The sequence below is a fragment of the Phyllopteryx taeniolatus genome, chromosome 22 (genome assembly GCF_024500385.1).
Source record: "Phyllopteryx taeniolatus isolate TA_2022b chromosome 22, UOR_Ptae_1.2, whole genome shotgun sequence".
Lineage (NCBI taxonomy): Eukaryota > Metazoa > Chordata > Actinopteri > Syngnathiformes > Syngnathidae > Phyllopteryx > Phyllopteryx taeniolatus.
The window spans coordinates 4644149-4669049 of NC_084523.1; the positions used below are offsets into that span (position 1 = coordinate 4644149).

General features: G+C 40.1%; 1 long non-coding RNA gene across 2 annotated transcripts in view; it reads right to left on the minus strand.

The window, feature by feature from the left end:
- Window positions 1-6373: 6373 nt before the first annotated feature.
- Window positions 6374-24901, minus strand: part of LOC133471840 (uncharacterized) — a 31369-nt gene continuing 12841 nt past the window's right edge. The window contains exons 2-3 of one of the 2 annotated variants that reach the window (XR_009786379.1): window positions 19271-19343; window positions 6374-7318 (exon numbers count right to left, since the gene is read on the minus strand). This is a non-coding gene — a long non-coding RNA (uncharacterized LOC133471840). The remainder of the gene's footprint in view (window positions 7319-19270; window positions 19344-24901) is intronic. The other variant, XR_009786378.1, reaches the window with a different exon arrangement.

Sequence of the window (24901 nt, forward strand, 5' to 3'; positions counted from 1 at the left end):
TAAACTAGTCAAAGATGATAGGCATAATAATTGATTTATAGATTGTTAAGAAGGTAAATGTTTTGATTGTGTCTTGACGCAATTGAGGGTTGATTCCATTAGATTGTTGTCGAGGTATGTGCAGTTAAAGGCCCACAGCTGGAGGATATGATTTGTATCAGCAATGAAAAGGACTTTGGTATCGTCCGTTGGTTTAAAGAAATACTTTTAGCGGAAAAGGTATGGTCATTGTCTTAAACAATTAAACAAATCTGTAATTTAGGTATTCTACCTATGATATCATCTTCTAACAGACCACGGTTGTCCCATAGTTTCTCCTAGGCTTACATACCATCCCAAACGAATCATTTTAAGTCTTCAAAATGTAGATGGAAAACGTCATAACAATTGCATCTTGTCAGACTTGAGAGAAAATATATGCGCAAAAAGCTCTCAATGAATAAAACGCAAGTACATAACATGAGTTCACATGAAAGAGCTCTATGCTGTTCCTCTGTAGACCACCCATGTGAGAAATATATCCTCGCGCGGTACTGTAAGGGCTTGTGGCTTATGAATGCTGCATGTGTTTTAGCATAACAACGGCTGGAGTGAGAAGGAAAACATGACATCCTGGGTGTCCTGGGGAAAAGGGTTGGAAGGTCACTGTAGGTGTTGTTTGGACGGAACTGTCAATGTGGTAGGTTAACCTGCCAGATCGCCTTTTGGAGTTGTTCTATAGATTTGGTTAATGTTTGCCGGACGGCAAAAAAGTCACAGTGCCCTTCTCACCTTGAACTGGGGCCTCACTGAAGGTGGAGGGAATTATGAACAGTAGAAAATAGCAGTCGGGAAAAGCAAAACATGTCAGGAAAGGCCTACTAGAGCAGCTCAACTTTATTTGGGTTTAATCAAAGACACTGGCAAATTTTGAAAACGGCAATATCCCAGTTAAAGGAGAGTGTGCACATTTGTGCAAACACATTTTTTTTCTAGTTAGGGTAGGGCTGACTGTTAGTCTCGGTCTAGGTTGCCATAGACACCAATGATAACCAACACGCGTCAGTGTTGTTGGTTGAGGAAAATCATTTCATCACAAGACACACAACCAGACCTGTGTGCAGAATCAAAGTAAGGCTGAAGCATCCGCGGAATGCGCAACGCTTCCAAAGAAGTCTCACAGTGACAAGCGCTCTGAAATGTCGATGAAAAATGGCTAGCATGAGCGAGTGTTAGGAGCCAGGCTTGGTCGCTGTGTGTCACACCGCTGTTGTTATGCCACCCGGCTGGAAACCGAGGTGTTAGACAGTTTCTCAGACGGGTGCAAAAACAACATGCTGCGAATAGCAACAGGAAGTGGGAGCAAGTCAACCTAATAGCTCACTGCTCAATCTAAACAGCCATTCCAGAAAGACTGTGTGGATGAGACAATGGTATGTCAGGACAGAGGTTTGGGAAGTAAGCACAGGACAGTTTACGGTTCCTCATGAGGAAACACCCCAGATAGACTGTAATTAAGAATGTGTTCCATGTGGAATTGATTGTTGATTATTTGCATTTTAATAGTTAGTTAGTTACAATTTACTTTATAGTACCCAGCATTATGCTGTAACAGCCATCTATTATAAACCCCTTTTGTTTTGAAATGTACACAGTGGTAGATGTTTGGGTGTGAAAGTACAGGTAACTTGTGTTTCTTGCTGCTCCCAGTTGAAGTTTACTGTGAAATTAAACATGAAACAAAGAGTTACATGTGTGTTTAATCAAACCACTTAGCTGTCTTACAAAAGTCTGCCAGCGTATTGCCAATACATAATGGGAAATGCCATAAACAGGCTAACGAAACTATCATCGACATCGCGGCATGTATAAACATTTTAACAACTGATATTTGGACACAAACGGTGCAGTAAAAGAGTCAAACATAGTAAATAACAATAATCACAGGCATAGTTATGCACTGCAAAAAAATACTTATATTACTGCAGCTTAGTTGTGATGGAAGTAGTATGTCTGCGTGTATTATATGCACAGTAGAAGGAGCAGCGCAATGTACCTTGACTTGAAGCATGAAATCATTATGCAAAAAGTGTTTAATTGTTTACATTTTATTGAATTATCTTGTTACTCTATATTTTTTATAAACTGCAATACTGTAGAGTGCCATTAGTTATAAGAAATATTGACAATAACTTTTAAAATAAAGAAGACAAATGAGTGGTGTTGATGGTCATTAGTACATTTAGTCACAGCAGCAAAATCTTATTCATTTTTGTATGAATAAGATTTTGCTGTTTGATTTAAACTGTTTAGCTAATTAAGAAAGTGAAGAAAATAACTCGGGTGACAGTTTTGATCTTGACCATCAAATGGAGCCCAAAATGAACAATGTTAGAGAATATGAGGACAGCGGGTAGGTTAGCTATTTCGAAAGGCGAATGGCAATGAGATTGTGTCACACTATTTGTCACCACCTGCATCCAGCGGACAAAGGTGCTTTTTGTAGCAGATCACAGTGTGTGTCAAGAGTGTGAGTCAGTGAATCAACGCACCAGGTTGACCTACCCTTGTTTGTGAAAGCTCGGCAAGATAAGAGCCGAGTCCTCACCTCCGCCCGCACGCCCTGATGTGCCTTTTTGAAACAATGGAAACCATTTTGAAGGCGAAGCCTAATTGGCCATCAATGGTTAATTGAGCAACATTCTTTTTTTTAATGAAGCACATACAAAACAAATGGGTGCATTTCTGCGTGTACTGTACTTGGCAACCAGAAAAGTGGAATTCATTGTTCATCTCACTTGGGAAATGAAGCCCCATTTTCTCCCCCCCCTGTGTTTTTTTCCCATAATGCTTGTAACGTGGGGGTCAGATTGTTGGGTGAGGTTTTTCCATGTTTGTCTGCAAAGCCAGACGGGTACTGGGCAGGGCCTGGGCACTCTGGCAGACAACATGGAAAACCTTTAGAAGACTCCAATGTAAACGGTCCCAGGGATGCAGACTGATTGCCATGATAGCATTTGGCTGCTTGTCTGAAAATGCACCACGTAAATGTCATATTTTTAAGTGAGACGGACACGTTTATTGGCAAAACGCAATTCATGACAACGTTATTGAGAAAAAGAACATAATGAGAGCAAAACCTTTAGTTCATTTGGTCTCACGAAAGGCAATTTATTTGATCTGTTTTAAATCGTTTTGAACGTAATTTGAGAAGAAAACCTTATAGTTACGTGATCAACAGTATGTCAACTTTTATAGACAAAGTAATGAATGTCGATCCATTTTCATAAGGGTTGTGGGTAAGCTGAAGCCTATCCCAGCTGACATGGGGCGAGTGGTTGCCATCCAATCCCGGGTCATGTATAGACAAAAACACATTTACACTCACATTCACACCGATGGTCAATTACGAATCTTTTCGGCGAACTTGAAATGCAAATTCCAAATGGCAAGTCCCGAGCCGAAATTCAAACCCCGAAAGTCAGCTCTATGAGGCAGGGAAAAAAATAATCATTATTATGATTACAATGGCTGAACGGTGAACAACTGGTGAGAGCGTCTGCCTCACACACTTCTGAGGACCGGGGTTCAATTCCCGGCCCCGCCTGTGTGGAGTTTGCACGTTCTCTCCGTGCCTGTGAGTATTGTTGTATAATCTAAAAATACAGTTTGTGTTCAAATATCTGTTGTGTAAAGGGTTACAACACCGTGACACAGATGCATCTTTAGTGTTTTTGTTTTTGTTTTGTTTTGCATTGTTTGGTAGCGGTGGCACGGTGCGCGACTGGTTAGAGCGTCTGCCTCACAGTTCTGAGGACCGGGGTTCAATCCCGGCCCCGCCTTTGTAGAGTTTGCATGTTCTCCCCGTGTCACGTACGTGGTTAGGGCGAAGGCGAGGAACGCAAGGCAAGAACATGGTGGACCCAATTGCAGGGAAGCAGGGAGGCAAGGCAGGAGTGCGGGAATCTCAAAATAATAATATTTAATCACAATGATAAAAACAAAGGAAAACAAAGATCATGAAAAAGTCTAAATGCTAAATTAACAAAGTCCAAAATCTAAACACAAAGTAACAAAGAAACACTTGAGTGAACCCACAACAAGAAACAAGACATGACTGATGAAATACCTGAGCGACAATGACATGGCGAGACATGTGACAACGACAATGAACCGACGAGAACTGAAAGAAACCAGGGAACTAAATACAAACAAATTGACGAGACAACGAGGAACACCTGGACAAGACGAGTGGCTAGAGAGAGCTGATTGGTCGACACAAAGTAGACGAGAACAGGTGGACACAACAACCTAATGAGCACACGACAAACATGGAACACAGGAAAACATTGAACAAAACTAAACACAACCCAAACCAAAACACAAGACCATGACACCCCGTGCCTGCGTGGGTTTTCTCCGGGCACTCCGGTTTCCTCCCACATCCCAAAAAACATGCATGTTAGGTTGATTGAAGACTCTAAATTGCCCATAGGTGTGAATGTGAGTGCAAATGGTTGTTTATATGTGCCCTGCGATTGGCTGGCAACCAGTTCAGGGTGTACCCTGCCTCCTGCCCGATGATCGTTGGGATAGGCTCCAGCACTCCCGCGACCCTTGTGAGGAGAAGCGGCTCAAAGAATGGATGGATGGATGATTACATTGCAGTAAATCCTGTCAACGTGCTGCTCATCAATGAACATATTGCATTTTTTTTTTAAACAAATGTCTTGATTAACTAGTAACTAACTTGGTTTTTTGTTTTTGTTTCTAGTTGTTCTAGACAGTTCTAGCTGTCTATTTTATTACTCAGTTAAATTTAAATTCAAATTTATTTTTCAAAATATGTTAATATGTATTTAGTTCATGAGTTGTTATTTCTTCGGTCGCCTGACTTTGTAGCTCAGCAAAAGCTCTCTGCTGACATCTTGTGGCCTTCTTTTCCTCAGATTCCACGTCAGCAAAAGATTTGAATCCAATTTGTGATATTTTTATGTCACCTAACATACTTTCGGTTGTTTGACAAGCAATATAGAGACGAGAGATTCATGATTTGGTGGCATTTGTTGTGTTTGGGACTCACTGTCTCAAAAGTCCTGCCGTTGGTCTTTTTTTTTTTACACCCTCCAGATGACTGTCTTTAAACTCCTGGAGCTCCGCTGTCTCTTCTTCTTTATTTATTATTTTATTACAAATTTTTATTGACAACATTGTATTAACAATACATCAACATAATTAACATACATCTTTGTCAATATAATATTCAATGATATATACAACCAGTAAAACAATCCAGGTCAATTACAACAGACAACAAAAAACAACATTATTTTTGATGACTAATAATGATAATCATTTATTATGTATAATAATGTATTAATTATAACTGTATTTACATTTAACAAAAAATCATATATATATAGTACATATTACACCGTGTGTAATAATAATAAAAATAATAATAACTAGAGCTGCGAGCAGCGATGAACGGCCCATCGCGCACACACTCAACACAGATTTTTACTTAAATTCAATTCCAAACCTTTTATTTCCAAAAATGTAGCTATTCATGTGTAGTCTTCACAACTTGAGTTCCACGCACTGATGCATTGATCCACGGTTTTATAACCGATTTCAAATGGTGCTAGAAGAACAATGTTGGGGGCTCTATGCACCATAGGAAATCAGTTATCTTGTAGTGGAGAAAAAGGAACCTGGCAAGGTCTGTCCTATGCTTGACCCTTGACCTCGGACGCTACCTCATAGCCGTGCTGCTGTCCTCAAGAACACTGATTTCAAATGGTGCTAGACAGAGGCAACATACATCTAAACCACCACGTGAAACCAGCTTCTGGAGGCAGACGTTTTAGCGTTCTTACTGCACCAACCTTGCCATGAAAAATGAACCTTTAGTCTGTAGTGCTGCAAAGCTCCATGGAAAATAATGGGAATGAACTGGCAATGTACACATTTACAGGAAGATGGTCTGGTACTTTGGAATTCAAATGTAGTCTTGCATCTTGCAGCAGAATGATGGCGAAAACTAAATTGTATGCAAATACACCACAGGGTGCTTGCTACCCTCCATCCAACACACCCAGTTCCACTTACATGGACTGCAGAGTGGTAACTATTGATGTTTTTTAAGGTACTAAATCAAGTAGTTTTGCTGGTTATCTGTTCATTACTTTTTCTTGTTACTGTGTATGATACAACTACCTAAAATTGATTAAATTGCATGAATTCCCATGCAAAGTGAGTAGAGTTGTATTCATTTCCAAAGGAACATTTCTGATAATGTACCAGAAATGTCTCACAGAATATAATGTCGTCTTGTGAGACAAGTGACCCGACTTGGAAGTTTTTCGAGCTAGAGTTACAGTTTGGCAGACAATTCTTTGGAAAAGAGGCTTCAAGTGTTTTATTGCCAATCACAATTGAAGTTTACTGTCAAACGAAACATTTATAGCACATAACATACAGCCATATAACATATTTTAATAGTAAGTACAACACGTAATGTAATAATTCAAATAAATAAAACAATAAATTAATAGTAATATAACGGTAGTAGTAAACAGTCGCCAATAGGTGTCACCAAAACCCTTCAAAAATGCCCGTCCTGTGTGTAATGTAGTACATTATTTACCTGATTTCATAGTGAATCCACTTAAATCCAGGGTGGGTGAAAGGTAACTAAGGATTAAAATTGGTAATAAAATCCATATGCCCATTACAACTTTGTTGAAACAAATGATGCACGTTGTTTATGACATGTGCAAATGAAAGTAAAGAGAAGAAGTAATAAGATAGAAGATAAGCAAAGGAAAGTGAGCTGCTATCTGAGCTCACTCCTGAACAGTTAGACATCTGGAAAATAAGTAATTCCTATTAGTGTTCCATCCATCCATCCATTTTCTGTACCGCTTAGTGTCTGTCTGTTTAAAACGTGTTGTCAGTGGTACGAAAAATGCCGGGTTACTCTTCACCCACCCTGTATATCGTGTTGTTGTTTTTGTTTGTTTTGTTTTGACTTTTGGAGCCCTTTTACAATCTTGTTCCACATAGTCAGCTACAAAACCAATTTGTGCAAAACACAATATTACCCAAAAATTGCTTAACGGACCCCAAAAGAGGCTTATTAAGCAAATCATTATGGCCACACACACATACAAACCGTTTTGGAAAGAAAGGCCTCTCTGTGGCGTGCTATTCCACTGGCTTCCTGTTTCATTCTGTCCCCCGGAAGTGACACGTCGAGCTACAAAGATGTTCGTGTCAGGCTCTGACTCCCACGCTCGACGCCAATGTCATCGTCCATATTGAGCCATGCCTCTGTCTGTGAAAAGATGCAAAAGCGGTTTTGATTCTAATATTAATTGGGATTGCATGGTTGGAGAGGAACTTACATTGTCTTAACGCTAACCTTGGGTTTAACGCTATACATGATTTCATGATGAATGATTAATATTATGATGAATATTTTTCAAGCAATAGTTATAAATATGAATGCGTTAACTTTCTCCGGATGTGTGGCAAAATATCAATATTATTTTGCCATAAATTACATTATTTTTGCTTTATTTATCAGTGTGATCTTTATGAATTACATGTGTATTTTTCCAAATAAATACAATTGTATAAATATAAATCCATTATTCCGGGTTTCCCTGCCAAGGGTGTAGAGCTGGTCCACTGTTCCACGGCCAGGATGAAAACCACACTGCTCCTCCTGAATCTGAGCTTCAACTTCCCGACGGACATCTTAAAACATCGTACAAATGAAGGCTTATGCTTTATTAGACGCCGGGCCCCAATCAATTATCGGGTGCAACAGATTTGTAGAGAACATACAACCTGATACGTGTTTATTTTTCTCAGTCGGATTTTTCACGATGTGCTGTGAATAGTTATAATAATAATAATACCAGTAACACAATAATCAAAGTAAAAGTGGAGGAAAAATGCTAAGATAGTAGGACCCTGAACTGATCATGCCATATTTACAAAGACAATAATTGCACAATGGAATGTATTTTGAGCTGGCATTTACTGTATTTGAAGTAAGGCATTTGAATATTTGACTCAAGCAGGTATTAGTTGAAACTGTATTGCGAGGTGAGTTTATTAAAACACACTCGACGCTCAACATTAAATAACGACTTTCTTTCCTCAAACAACGGCTTCCCCACCATACTAGTACCTGACATTTATTTGAAGTAAGGCATTTAAATATTTTACTGAAACATGAATATTAAATTATAAACATAAATATTAAATTGATTAATGTGATAAATACATGTTTAAGTATGATAAACAATATAATGAAAATCACTGTCAGTCAGTATAATGGAGGTTTTTATAATTCTTTTAGGTCTATCCTGAATATTAAACTCCAGCAAAAACTAGTTTAAACTGTATTCATTTTATATTTTTCATCTATTTTATATATATATATATATATATATATATATATATATATATATTTGTTGTTTTATTTGTATGTTTGGATCAAATTGAATTATTTATTCATTTCCTAAAACAATAATACTGCACATGTGAGAGTGGCCCTTTATCGTTGGCAGCCTAAGGCTCATCTGTGAGCTGGATGGCTTTTTGTTGCATTTATAGTTTTGTTCGGTGGAATAAATTTCAAGCATAATAAAGAACAAACATTTTAAAATGATGCCTCTTCTTCTAATGCAGGGAAGGCTGTCATATATAATGGAAAAAATATGTTTTAGGATGCATTATTGATTAGAATTGCAAATGGACACAAATATGACCCTGTCCCTGCCCTGCAAGGAATAACAAGTATTGCAACAGAACGGCCAGCATCGTGGACCAGCCTCAAGGGTTCCCGTACCTCAAGAAAAACAGAAACTAAAGCTGACGTAGTCCACCTCACCACAACTTTCCGGGCCAGGAGGGAGACTTTGAAACATCTGGCTTTGTTTGGGCTCGGTTCTGGGAATGCATCACAACTCTGGTGATGCTTGAAAGGCCTCTCGTTCCTTCTCTTAAACAAGGCCAATTTGTAGAAGGGAGATAAAAATAGCATTTTAACCCTTGCATGCTTCTCATTTTCCATGCACATCTGGTATGTTCTAGGTCAAGTCTGACCTGGAATAATACCCTTGTAATATTTGTCTACTTCAAATTATAAACTGCAGAGCTTTTCAAAAGGCATTATTAGCTGGTCTCACATGAATAAATGGATGATTAATCCATAATATTTCAAAGAAACACATAAAACCATAAAATGATGACTTCATCAAATAGAAAGTAACAACTTTTGCCACATTGTTTGCCTTAACTCAATGGACATTGGGCTACTCCTTCTGATGCGCGTGCCTTGACCACCTGGGGCCAGTGTAATACAGACATATGGATACAAATAAAGACGGTGACCGCTTCTAAATAAGCTGCAGTGATGTTAGTTGTTCTTCACAGAGGATAAAAAATATGTGCCTGTGAGTATTGTTGTATAATCTAAAAATACAGTTTGTGTTCAAATATCTGTTGTGTAAAGGGTTACAACACCGTGACACAGATGCATCTTTAGTGTTTTTGTTTTTGTTTTGTTTTGCATTGTTTGGTAGCGGTGGCACGGTGCGCGACTGGTTAGAGCGTCTGCCTCACAGTTCTGAGGACCGGGGTTCAATCCCGGCCCCGCCTTTGTAGAGTTTGCATGTTCTCCCTGTGCCTGCGTGGGTTTTCTCCGGGCACTCCGGTTTCCTCCCACATCCCAAAAACATGCATGGTAGGTTGATTGAAGTCTCTAAATTGCCCCTAGGTGTGAATGTGATTGCGGATGGTTGTTTGTTTATGTGTGCCCTGCGATTGGTTGGCAACCAGTTCAGGGTGTACCCCTCCTCCTGCCCGAAGATAGCTGGGATAGGCTCCAGCACTCCCGCGACCCTTGTGAGGAGAAGCGGCTCAGAAAATGGATGGATGGATGGATGGATGTTTGGTAGCGGTGAGCTAAACGGATTAATCAAAAGCAAAGCTATGTTGTAATTCCCTGTGTTTTGTGTTTAATTTGACTAGGAGTGACAATAAACAGCTTCTATTTTTTGAAGAATTGTTCACTACAGTAAAATGAGCTGTTTAGTCATTTCTGTGCCAATAACCACACACACACACACACACACACGATTAAAACACCCCTGAGACCACTTTTTTTTTTTACTATTACACGACTTGTTTTGAGTCTGACAGACTTCTGAAGACCACAAAACGGTGACTCAGAAAACATACATAATGACACACACGCACACACACACACAGGTGGCAAAAAAACGTGAAAATCCCCAACTTCCTTTTAAAATTCCCCAAATGACTGGAGAGTGATGGTCAAAAGGACTTCCTGGAATCTCTCTTATCTGTCCGATGTACAATTACCGTGACTTGACTAAACCCTCTTTGGCCACACACTCATCCCTAATGGCCCTCTTGGCATCCGATGGCGCGGCTGTGGGTGTTTTCGTTTGAAAGCATCGGCAAGTAAAGGAGGAACCGCGTCATTGCTCTCTTGCCAGGCTTGTAAATAAAGTCAAAGTCTGAGCGCAAATAACGGGGGGAGGGGGCTAGGGGCAGATCTTCACTTGCGCTTTATACTCATAATCTTGGCTGTGTGCGATGAGTCATCATTTGTACTACTGTAGACTGGAAAACAGGGACTCCAGTCGATGCCATGCCACAATCAGCAGTTCCAATGCAAAATCTTGTCTTTAAAACACAACAAACCATATTTCCTTCACTAATGGCCTACGTTTTATTATATGCCCAATTTAATGACAACATACCTTATTTCCTCAAATAGTGTTCTCTGTGTGGGAGATAAAAACTTCAGTACAACACAGCAAGCCATATTTCCTCAAATAATGGCCTAAGCTTTTATATACACCCATGAGCCAATAAATCACCAGGTGCAACATAAAATTAAACATTCCCTATTTCCACAAATAGTGATCTCCACTCCAAGAGATGCCATGACAGCCTGTCCTGATTAATCACCATGTGCAAAATAACATTATTTCATTACAACACATTTCCTCAAATAATGGCATGCACTGTAAAAGTAGTAGTAGTGTCAAATTTTTTACTTTAAAAAATAAACACCTCACCCCAAATAAAGGCCCCTTTTTCTCTTAGTTATTCTTCAATACGAGAGAATCATGAGGCGAGTTATTTATACACAGTTGGCTCTGTGTTGAATCACAACAGACTGTATTTCCTCAAATAGTGACCTCCGCTCCAATAGAAGCCACGCCCAATTTATCATTGGGTGCAACATAAACTCATTGCAACACACCATATTAACTCAAATAAAGTACTCTGTTCCGATTGGCACCATACCCTAAATAACCTGTGGGTTTAAGATAAAAACACAACACACAATATTTCCTCAAATAACAGCCTATGTGCTAATAGATGCCACAATTAATCGATGGGTGAGTTGTTGACTACGACCAATAAACACCTCACCCCGAATAGATGCGGGTAATTACGCTTATTTAACAGTATACAAATCACAAAGTGGGTTGACTGTATTTCCTCAAATAGTGACCTCTTCTCTAACAGACACCATCCCCCAATAAATCACTGGGTACTTTATTTATTTATATAAATGTAATATTCTTTCTGGGTATTTGTACATATGTAAGCATGTTTGTACTTCCATCTGCCATATTTCCTCAAATAATTTACCATGCATTTATTTGAAGTCAGGCATTCAAATATTAAACTCAAGTTGAAAAACAATAACATTTATTTGTATTTGTATTTAAGTTGTTCTTATTAAGTTGAAAAATGTTTTGGGTTTTCCTCCCGTTGCCACATTATAGTCAATCAATATCCATGTACTTATAACAATGCAATTATAATTCAAGTTTAAATCATTACAAGTGTCATTTTTATTGACAAAAAGCAGAGTTTATATAATTAAATCTTTGGAAGGTGCAAGTCAAAGCTAATAAGACTGTGTGGGCAGATGTGAATGAGTCACTCAATGAGTTACAAATTGAATTATTGTTGACATAAATTGCTACTCTTGCCAATTTCTCTGTCCAAAGGTGACGTGTTCTGACTAAAACTGGACTTTTGTGTTGAATTATGAAGCTGCATTTATTTTGTTTATGCCATAAAATAATTCAAAGGTACGACGTCATCTTAAAAATGTTGGTAAAATGTACAATCAATTTACTATAGCCGTGTTTCTAAATTAACACTGCGCTTAAATATAGGGAAATAAAATTTTAAAAAACTATTTAAATATGACTTCATAAAAAATGTAGTGCACACAAATAAAAAAAATACACTTAAATAAATACTTGGAAACAAACACTTCTAAAAGATGATATACAACTATATTGTCAATAAACAATATTATCAATAAAACTGAAAAAAACTGACATAATCACTCTACTTTAGGGTATGTTTGACACAACCAAACAGTGTTTATTCACCCATGATTCCTGTGTCAACCTCCACTTTCCGAAAATTGCTAACATTTCTGAGAGAGAAAAAAATTTAATAATAACCGGATGTTCCGTGTTTGAAATCTGCTGTTCCCGTAACGGAATCTTATGGGTTTGAAGCACTACAAATCACACTAAAGCCAGAGAAGCAGGGCAAAGTCAAAAAACACCACCCCAAAGCCCTCTTGGGGTTTGTCGGATATTGTTTAAAGTCAATCTGTAGGACAGCAGTGGGCTTTTCTCCCTTCAAGTGTGAATTCAAAGTATTTCACCGAAACAATTCCGTACATTTGGCAATCTGTCTTCAAGAGGACATATTCAACATTGTGATTTCTTAGTTTTTGATTACTAACAAATTTGCAAAAAATGAAAAAAAAACATAAGCGACTCCAATAAGCAGCACTTACTTGATTTAAGATGCCTGGGAATCCATATGTCTCCTTTAAAGCATTATTTTTACTACAGACCTATTAGAAATGATTTATTTATTGGTTTGTTTGTTAGCTCGTTAAAACCAATAAATGTTGTGAGCTGTTAGCTGCCTGCTAACACTGCTGTGACAGTATTGTAAAATACGGTCGCTGTAATAATTTGTGGTTTGGCTCTTGGCTTTATTACCACAAAAAAAAAAAACAACAACAGCGGCTTGGCTTTCCCCACAAAACGACTTCATTCATTCATTCATCTTCCATTCATTCCGCTTATCCTCACTAGGCCATCCCAGCTATCACACCCTGAACTGGTCCCCAATCGCATTAAAATTAGAATAATTCAGGCCGTATATAATGGCTTGGAAATGTAATTGCTTTTGTTGTGATCGCAAACTCGCAAAGACTGAATCTGTTACTGGTAGTGTTTGATTTCAAAAACCCCCCTTGAACATTGGCACAGTGCCTTTAAGTCATCATCATTCTACACGTATAAAAGTGAATAAAAGAGGTGTTTTGTAGCAGGAAATGACATCAAGGTAGGCTCGTGCCAATGCCCTTTCAGCTAGCAGATTTTAGAATGGATTTAAGGGAGTTCATCAAATATCCAACAGGAACTGAATTGAATATCAATGGAAATTCCCTTCTCGTGAGCTTGTAAAGGACAATAGCAGTGTTTTGGTCCAAGTTTCAATCTACGCGTCTTACACCCAAGACACATAACAAAGGTCCCTGTGTGGGTATGATTGGCTTATGCAAACATACAGTATCTTCCTTTCATTTTAATCGAAGGTGTGGTATCTTAGTGCAGCCTTTTGCAAACTCTTTTGAAGCCAAGCACCCACTTTGACAGCTAGACAGCAATGGCGGCACCACCTCTTGCCTGCGCACACCCATAAAAATAAGTAAAACAAAAAAAAAAAACAAAGGCAATCATGACAACATGAGCAAAACGTGACAATTTAGAAAATAGTATTTTGTAGGGAAAGTGATTATATTTAACCTTTGAATTTTGAACATCCTGCTAATGTGATGAATTAGATGAAATATTTGAGATTTCTTACAGCCTGGGCCATCTTTATGTCAAGCATCAATTCTTCTTTTCTCATAATCTAAGAGTTTTTTTTTCCATATGGTGCCATATTGACCTACCTTTGACCGGTATGAGTGTGTGAGAGAGCGATACGGGTAATACCAAATTTAACGCACCTGCTGAAGTTAGACCTGAAATCTAGGAGTCATGGAAAGACTTTATACGCCATACTTGTCTCAATCCCTAACATTCCCACGTCCCACACACAACCTTGTGTGTCGTCTATGTACCGTTGATTTAATGACTGTGACGTGGAACAGTTTACAGCAGGAAGGTTGGCTCAGAGCCTGGCGGCTCCTGTTACCTGCCTGATAGGAGTCTGCGGTGGGGAAACTCAGGTGTACACTTCTACATATTTATAATTAATCAGTGTAGTATCCTGAGACGACCCGCACACATGTAAACATGAACGCCAAAGACCCTTTTACTCACCTACTATTTAATAAGGTGCGCTTCGGTGTATGTGTCCTCTCCCTTCAGTTTCATTTTCGGCTGTATCCAAACTCCCGTATCCGTTGCCTTCTGACACATAAGCCATCATTTAAATAGGCTTGAAGTTCCAGACTCATATCCTAACATTGAGTTACACACTTTTTTCCCCCTTGTGTACGTCTGTGTGTGTGTGTATGTTTGTCCTGTCTTACAAAACAAAGTGGGTGTGTCTCTCTTGAAGCAAACCCAAAAAAAGTGTAGGAAGCACACACCCACGGGCGAGCCGACGATAGATGGCCTCTGTCACACGCAGCCCATTTGTACTGTAGGTATGCATAATTTTAAATTACTGCATTGGTTGAAATTATTATTAGGGTCATTCCACAATTGGAGGACATTTTCTATCCCCCAAGGCCCATGAACATTGTAATAATCCATGCACAAAAAAGCAGAAACATGCACTTGTGTAAATTATAGTTGTCCTGAGACAAAATTTAACTATAGATGAAGTAAAAGTGATTACAAAATATGATTTAAAATACCAAATATCTCTTGGCCACCTCCTCAAAAGGCTTTTTTTCCCTTTTGTCCCCCCCAACTTACATATCAAATAGAACAATAAAATAATTAATATAAATATATTAAAAATTATATAATATATAATAATAAAATAAAAATATAATATATAATAAATATAAAAATCGTTTTTATGAATCACTTTTGATGAATGAGCTGGACTAATCTAATTATATAATTGTTTATTTCCTAGTTGTCTTGAAAACAACACAAAAATTGGAAGAGAACAGGTCCGTTTTTCTAAGATGTTGGTGCCTAAGTTGTCCTTGAATTCTGGATTGACCCACTGCATTTCGTTCCAGCATTACACTCACAAACACATACACGGCAGCAACTGCACCTCGAACGAGCACGCGCTGGCGTGTGTGATGCCAATTGCTCTACTTCCTCAGGCAGCTGGCCAGGATCCCAACAAAGCCAGAAGCATGATTTGGCAAAAAGGTGGTAAACCACTCATAGGATGCAGTTTACACACATAGAGTTGAACCTGCAGCGTAGTTAGTGCCTTGCTCTAACATGGGGGGTGCCGACCGCACACTCCGCAGTCGAATGAGGCAAAACTGCACTTAGCCTTCATCGTACTGAATGGTAAACAGCAGCAGAATGAGAGGAACTCTATAAAAAGAGCCCCGTCTCCATGGTGACACCAGAGGCAAAGACCGGGTCCGTCCGAGCGGCCCTCCCTACTCTGTATGTACACAAGGCGATATGGGGAAAGGGAATGGAGTTCACAACAGGCCCTCTCCTGCTTGGCGTCCCACGCTAACAGCTGAGTGTCACAACAAACATTTACTCTCCTTGTCCACACCCACATGGTCGGAGAGTCGAGGGTTGACCACTGAAAAGCAAGTGACGCAACTAACCGATCACTGGCATTCAGCTGTCTCTCAATTAAAGATCGTGATGTATGGTCACACCCGGGTTCCACTACTTCCTGTCTTGTAAGGTCAAGTTGCTGATGAGCTATGATTTCCACAGAAAACACAACAGATGTAAGTTCACTCCAAGGTAACCACGTGAGTTTATGGTGGCCGCATGTTGTGAAGTGCGCTGCAGCCATTTAGTTACGGAGTGTCTGAAAGCGCCCTTGTACAGTAAGTCCGCAACACGAAGCAAGAAATCGACCGAGCGACACTTGTAAGTCAAAGTACTCACAAAGTATTCCCAAACAAAGGCAGAGGTTTTCTCAAAAAAGTCTGCGAATGCCGAGCTGCAAACGTGAGAGTTGACTGTATGTATTTCAAATGTATTTATTATGAACTACGAGGAGTATTTGTTGTGGTTTGTTATCTCATAATTCCTGTCAGCCAATCAACTCCTTCCTTTCTCTGGCGTCCTCGCCAGCTGTCTCGTGTGTATTCAGCCCGCAGCTTTTGTTCACTTCTTATCCCCTTTCTGGTTATTTTTGCCTTTCTGAACTATAAAAATGCCTCCAACTCTTTGCCTTCAAATTCATCCGAACTCAAACTGAGGACTGGTTTGTTGTATGCCGATGACATGAAACGCATGACTTGAGCATGACGGCGCGATATAATTTCACACGCTGTCGACACTCACATGACAGAAGACGGAGCAGAAAGAATGAAGATAAAGGCCAAGTTGAGATGCATTACAATTAAAAATAGAGTACAGTGAACCCCAACTACATCCCAATTTGCTTCAGACCCCCACCGTGAGAAGGTGGCAGCAAACTTTACAACATCTGGCCACCATCGATTCACATTGCATTCATTATAGTAGATGGACAAAATAAGCTGGTGGCACTGATGCACCATTAAGCTAGTTTGCCAACTGCCAATAGATCCCAGAGAAGAAGAACAGGGTAGGGCAATACATTAGGTACAGTCGTGTTTTGTGCTCGCATTTTCCATGTTTGTAGGTTATGTGGAGAGCAAATGTTATTGCTGTTTTTATATGGGGGAACAAGTGAAAACAAATTTAACAGCTTGAAGCATGCACACTTTACATCTTTTTTGGGTTAACTGTGCAAGCGAGAAAGTGGAAATATATGCTAAAAATGTGTTTTAACAAGTTCAAATGTGTTTAAAGCATGTGGGAGGGGTATAACTATATATATAAAAATACATATGGTCTTTTCGTCTAAATAAACAGGGGTTCACTGTATACATATACTGACTTGAGTTCGTTGTCACATTTCTGTATTATGTATTACTCGTGCACTCACTGTAGTTGTCTCGCCGTGCTGCACTATTTGCATATAGTGGCCACTCATGCCAGAGTAGCATCTGCTCCATTTGCACACTGATTGAGGAGTATCTGTAACATTTGCACAACCATTGTCCCAGATTATCGCAGTACTCGTCACTTTAAACCGCATACACTCCTTGAAGTCTCAGTGCCCTTTGCACAATGGTCATTGCACCGGACTATTGCGTTATTAGCCATTCCAACTGAGGACTCTGCATCTTTTTGCACAATTGTTGTTTGTTGTTGTTTTTTGTCAATGTCTTTATGTCTCCAAAGTGTTCTGTAAATTGACTGTCTGTTGTACTAGAGCGGCTCCAACTACCGGAGACAAATTCCTTGTGTGTTTTGGACATACTTGGCAAATAAAGATGATTCTGATTCTGATTCTGATTCTGATACAGTGTGCAGATCTGTGTGTGAGTGTGCGTGTGCGTGTGTGTTCTCGTGAGGTTGACACACTGTGACTCATTATCTTATGCAAAGCCATTAAAGGCGCCGTTAGAGGAGGCATGACCCTCACTCACTGGAGACAGATGTGGGTGAAACAACAGGAAGTGAATTGCCAATCAGGAATTTACACACACACACACAATGCAGTGATATTCATCATCATGCATTCCAAATAACCCTATTATATACGCGTACGTGTCTGCGTCCCACTGCTCATCATGAACCTTCACCTCATTCCCGCATTGTTCCATGTCAGGCCCCGGTCATCTGATACCCTTAGTGGTTGCAATTTTATTTTTTATTTTTTTGTCCATCACAATTCCAAGATGTGGCGCATGATATGTCATATATGGTTGAAATACTTTTTTAAGGCCTGTGCAAGAGAAAATTCACCTTCTGAAAGTCAAGTAAAAAGATTGGGCCACATTTAAGATCAAACATCTTTAGATATGATATTATACATTGCGGCACGGTGGCCGACTGGTTAGAGCATCAGCCTCACAGTTCTGAGAACCCGGGTTCAATCCCCGGCCCCGCCAGTGTGGAGTTTGCATGTTCTCCCCGTGCCTGCGTGGGTTTTCTCCGGGCACTCCGGTTTCCTCCCACATCCCAAAAACATGCATGAATTGGAGACTCTAAATTGCCCGTAGGCATGACTGTGAGTGCGAATGCTTGTTTGTTCCTATGTGCCCTGCAATTGGCTGGCAACCAGTTCAGGGTGTACCCCGCCTCCTGCCCGATGACAGCTGGGATAGGCTCCAGCGCGTCCGTGACCCTAGTGAGGAGAAGCGGCTCAGAAAATGGATGGATATTATACATTACAACTGCTGTATTTTTTTATGCATCAGATTAGGATTTGATGCATACGGAAGATCTAGTGGCACAATCGTCCAATAAATGGCGTTGTGTGTAATGATTGATTGCTCTGTGGGGCAGTACAGTTCTCTGCCCCCCTAGTTGCCATAGAAACAGAATAGTAGGCGTGACCTAAAAAAAAATATGCCTGGTCACAATTCTTCAACATTTAAAAATGTGTTTTAAAATACAATGTAATGCCAGAGGAATTTTGTTGAAGTGAAGAGAGGAGCCTCATTTAGTCAGGCCACAGCCTTGTCTAATAGGAAAATTAGCTTTGCCACCATCTTGTGGCATCTATAGGCAACGAGGAACCTTTTAAGTGGGTGTCGCTGTCTTGTGATGGGAGATTGTTCTCATGTAAACAATGAGAACTACTACTATTCACTTCATCAGAAAAAAAAGCAAAAGAGACTTTGCTGTCCTTTCATTTACATCCAAGTGCAGTCCAAGTAAAAAAGCAAAGTTCATGGTGAGAAGGAGTGGCTTGAACGCACTCGCACACACAAACACACACACACACCTTTTCACAACAGGTAGGATCATGCTACCCGCCCACACACACACATTTTTCTCGTTCCACAGCCAGGTAAACAATTGGATTCGGTAGGTGGACGCACAATGAAGCATTAACCGCAGCCAACACACACACACAAAATGGTCGTCATGACGTGTTATGGCTTCGTGGTGCTTGAATACGGATTCCGTAAAAATCATCGCAAGATTCATTCATTATTCAAAGTAGACGCACACACACACTTTCAGACCTTCATCCCAGGAATGCGTCCTTCCAATGCGACCTGCTAATTTGAGCCTCGTACACTAACCTCCGAGCGAAGCCTGTATAGCGAGAGAGCGAGAGAGAGAAAGAAAGAGAGAGAGAGAGAGAGAGCACACGGTTACATAAGAAGTCCCTGCGAGATGGACAGCATCTCTTTGCTGGCCGCCCTTGGTTAGCAGCAACCCAGCGAGCCTCGCTGTCCCGCAGTGGTAGCAGTTACATCGGTTACATAAATGCCATCCGGCATAAATAAACATGTGGCGAGTTCCACGCGTGCTCCAGATACATCAACAGAATAGCAGATTAGCCTGACATCTTCGTGATCTGTGTAGTGGCTGGATGAACGTAGTTATTTCTTTTCCATTTTTAGGGGCCCTGTCAAATGCATGTCCGTCAATTTTATTTCTGAAGCTTTTTCCACACAGACGAATCAAAAAGTGATTGCTATCGTTTAAATACTAAAACACACACATGATACAGATAATATAAGTACATTGGTACTGGGCCCGACCGCGAATAGTGAAAATCCACAAATAACTGATGCTCACTATAATTGCCATGAAAAAAATAAACATAAAAAAAATAATAATTTCCAGATTTAAAAAAAAACTAAAATTTTAATAACTGGGGGATTGGGGGAAAAAATATCATGAATAAGCAGGGATTTCTGCAAAAAACATAGGGATAGGTTACCCCCCCCCCAAAAAAAATCGCAATTTTGCAAATGCCGACCCGCGAAGTGTCCACTGTTTTGTCAAGGTTTCTGCATAACATCAATACAAAATATGCATGTGATGTGCAGATATTATTTTTCTCCACTTGGGATTGCCACCCTCATGATCTACACTGTTCCAAATCGCGGTGGTCGGCAAAATTAAATTAGCTTGTGTTTTCTTTACCGTGGACGTGCAGGAAGTCAGTTCTGCTTTGTAGGAGTGACATCACACTTTACCTTCTTTTTTTACGTATGAAATTATCCAGAACTTTGGACATTCTCTGTCTTTTTTGTATTCTTTCCTCCTGTCTCATGCGTATTGCTATATGAATCTGCAGTAGCAATCCATGTGAACCGTAATATGGCGAGGGACGGCTACGTCCCTTTTATTGTTATAGGGGAAAATGGAGGAAAATAGAGCAAACATTTGGCCACCGAGAGCATTGTTGGTATTGTGCGTATCATGTAGCACAGTAGTGTGTGTGCGTGTGTGTGTGTATGGGGAACTCGGAGTGCCAGGCCGATGTCAGGGAGCACATTCTTTGGCAGCGTGCGAGGTTGCCGTCTGACGCCACTCAGGAACACGATGTAGGCACCATTCATTTGCGTCAGCATGTACACAGAGTTCCATCCATTTTCTGAGCCGCTTCTCCTCACCGGGGTCGCGGGCGTGCTGGAGCCTATCCCAGCTGTCATCGGGCAGGGGGCGGGGTACACCCTGAACTGGTTGCCAGCCAATCGCAGGACACATAGAAACAAACAACCATTCGCGGGCAATTTAGAGTCTCCAATTAATGCATGTTTTTGGGATGTGGGAGGAAACCGGAGTGCCCGGAGAAAACCCACGCAGGCACGGGGAGAACATGCAAACTCCACACAGGCGGGGACGGGGATTGAACCCCGCACCTCAGAACTGTACACAGAGTTATTCGTACAAAAACAAAACAAAAAAAGTGAAGGAGATGGAGGTACGCTATGTGACATCTGCACGCTCAATCACTCAGTTGTCCTTCAACCAATGCGACATGCTGTCAAGTGGTTAAGGTTTAAGTTGTTCCATTCATTCCTATTGCGCAAAGTGGCGCTTATGAAAAACTGGCAAGAGCAGCGAGCGCGTTCATTGTATGTATTGTATCCCAAAAGGCTTTTAGGGAGTTTCTCAATAAAAAGAAAAAAAAGAAAATAAGCCCTGAATAAGCAGTCAGTGAGTGGAGATAAGAGGACTTCTTCTTTTTTAATTTCTTTTTTTGAATGATTGCCAGAGTTCAGAAGTTGCATTAGTGTTGTAAAGTGTGCAGTTGACCTGAGTGGGTGTCGGCTTGCAAAATATCTTCCCCGAGGCTTTTCGTAGAGGAGAAATGCTCACACACACACACACACACACACACGATTATATACACGCATAACACACGTGCCTGAGCCATGTTCCCATCACAGGAAACCATTCTGGATTAAGACTATCATTAAAGGGTTCACTTAAATGTGTTGCTCCTTCTGATTCTAATGGTACTTTTTAATTAAAGCGGCGTTAAGCAAAAAAAACCAAAAACATATTTTTTTTCAAGACACTTCACTGTGCGTATGTGGCAATATATTGAAGAGAATGAATGAATGAAATAATTGAAAAACATTTTTATGAGTTGTTTCTATTGAATTTGAATCATGTTTTTATTTAATTTCAATAACTACATGTCCTCAAAATGTGGTAGTGATGGTGGTTGTGGGGGAGGGAGGTTATCCGCTTTGTTTGTTTGTTTTGTCCTGTGAGTATATACTGTGTATGAGGATCAGATATTAAATATGAAACAAAATGTAAACACAAATGAAAAAAAGATAATTAAACCTTGTTTGCCCAAATGACAAGTGCTGAAAAACTCCACCTCTTCCTCGCTCTGTGGGAGCCGTCCGGCATTATGTCACCTCAAGATTGAAAGTCTGGATGTTTTAACGAGTGAAAATATTTAGATACATTTCATGTTTATTACTTAATAAAATAAAAGTATCATTAGCATACAAATATAGTCATCATAAAATAATCATCATCTGACCCTGTATATACATTTATTTAATGAATAACTAACTTAAGCAGAGCTGATCAGACTGCATGTATAAGTGTCAAACCTACAAGCTGACATTTCCACAATGCTTTATATTTGATACAGGGATATTGAAGGCATTTACTGGCTTGTAAAAGTAGAAATAAATCATTACTGGGATCAAACCACAAGGTTTTGGAGTTTGGGGTTCGAGCAAGCACGCGATAAAACTGAGATTTATTGCGAAATATTCCGCAGTGTGAAAGCTGGGCGCTCCTTGGAGAGCTCGCGCGGCCCAATGCAGCCGCCCAAATGTGATCCGGACTGGCTCTAAATCAATGGCACACAAGTAGGAGGCGGTCAGAGGATTTCACAGTGGGAAGTATCATGTTCTGAAGGCCCAGCTGTGCGCTTGTGGACGGTAAAGTCTGAATGGAGCAGATGATGCACAGAAGCAAATGCATGGAAGTGTCTCTGTACACAATTCTGGTTGTGTTAACCACAGCCACAGTATATAAACATGTTGCTGTAGCTGGACACAGTACATCCACCCATGTTGTATAACAGTCAGAGGCTCTGTCTGGCAACACACTTGGCAGCCACTCATGCAGAATTACTCCAGCAGCATTTGCATGCCGGATACATACTTCTTGATTTTCACTGACTCTTATGTAATCTGTCTTCCTTCCTAGTGCCTCTGGAATCAGAGCCGAAATGTGGGGTTCTGCTTCATTGTTTCGGATCATTCAGCGATAGTTACAGCACTGTATCAATGTATTTTATTGGAAAGTGTGAAATTAGTTACTTGCTGGATACATGAGAATTGTAATTGTGAAATTGCTTCAAGTCACTCTCAATAGTGCATCTCCTTCTAATAGATCTGGTTGCACCACTTGGCCCCGATGCAAGTAGACCGTAACAGCGAAAAGTGAAAATGGATAAAGCAGGGGTGCCCAACTCATTTTTGTCGCAGGCCACGTCGTAGTTATGGTTTCCCTTGGAGGGTTGTTACGACTGGGAACCCATATACTGTAAATGTATGATCGCCTCATATTACGACTCCCACAAAGCAGCTTACACACAAACAGAGACACACACACACACACACACGAACCAGATACATGGAGAGAAGGGAAAATCAGAATACGGAGAGAGCGTCAGCATCAGTGTTCGGGCAGACTACAGTACAACAAAACAGACGAGGCTGAGGCGAAATGAGCCTTGTGACGCATGCAGCTGATCATCTCACATCAACCTGCGCCTCTTAAAGCATCTTCCACGGAGCCACCAAATTAAAAAAAAAAAATATATATATATATATAATATAATATTATATAATTTCATTATATAAAGCTTGGACCTATGTATTCATCCACATTTATCAGCAATGCTGACGTCTGGTTTATTATTCAAAATCAATGACAGTTCCGCCAAATTTTATCTTTATCTTCAGTCCTGTGCGTACATTGTACATTGTTTTGTTTTTTGTCTCTGCTCTTTTTGAAGGCAGAGAATTCTTTCAACATTGAAGAACGGAGTGCTTAAAACTGACCTGATTTTTTTGCCTTCCCGTGCCGTGGTTGACCTGCTGGTTTTCTTCCACTGAGCATTACATTTTGCGAATGCAAAAAAAAAAAAAAAAGTTTGACATTTTAGGCTACATTTTAGGCCTGACTAGACTGTGCAGTCACGTGACTGCCATTTCATTGGTCAATCGGAGTCAAACGTCAGCATGCGTTAGATTGATGAAGCTGTCATATGGTACAAGTCTGTTTGACGAACCAAAACAGATGAAGCAAACCATATTAAATATCTGCAAGTAAAAATACAAGCAGCAAGTGGAATGTACGGCGCTCAATGTAACAGAGTCAGAGTTTTGTTTTCCCCAAACCAAAATACACACGTAAAAGTAAAAAGTATGTCACATTAAAACTACTGTACTCTACCTGCCAACCTGAAGAAAAAAAGTGAGCACATAGAGAGACAGTAAATACATGGATTATATTTTATTATATGTTCACCCGTGGAAGCGGCACTTCATCACCAAGCTGCCAAATTATACGTGGTAATTAGTGTGCGGATCTGTGCACGTGGCGCATGCAACTGACACATTGCTAAACAAAAATAACAAGGACTGTAAAAGTACGAAAAGTAGGCTATTTCTTAACACAGCTTTTTTTTGTGTCATTTCCAACTAAAAGATAGCAATTCACACAGTCACAAATATGTCGCTTTAATTGAAATTTTGCCTCTTCTGCGTCAGCCATTGAGATCCTTTCCCTTCCCTGGCGTCTTCTTTCAGCGGCCTCTCACCCTGTAATTTGTCTGTAATGCATTTAGTCTCCTAGTTTTGTTCCTTTCATGTTGCTTCCAGTGTTTCTTTTTTGCAGTTTTTTTTTTTCCTACTCACATCGCTGCAAACTACTGTCACAATAATGAACACATTATAAATTGATTCACTCATAGCTATTATAACACCAAATAATAACTAGATTGGGACACTATTCCGGATAATGTGATAGAAAATGTTGTTTACATGACGCCGTCTAATTCCGAGTATGACCTTAATTGGATTAATCTCATAATATTGCCGTGCACGTAAAACAAATTAAATCATTTGTCCGATTTTGGAGTTAATGACTAACCGATGGCCGGGCAATTTTGGGAAAATGCTATCCGTCCTCCTTAGACATGATACAAACTGCAGCGATTCCCCCATGACACTCCGAATATTTCACTGGGATTCAAGGGGGCGAGGCACTACGCAGCGTGAAACCGGTGTGTATCCGAGGCTTAGGGCTCGGCTTAGTGAGCAGGTTTTGTGTTGCAACAAGTCACAAAGCTCTTGGAGTGACACCCATTACTT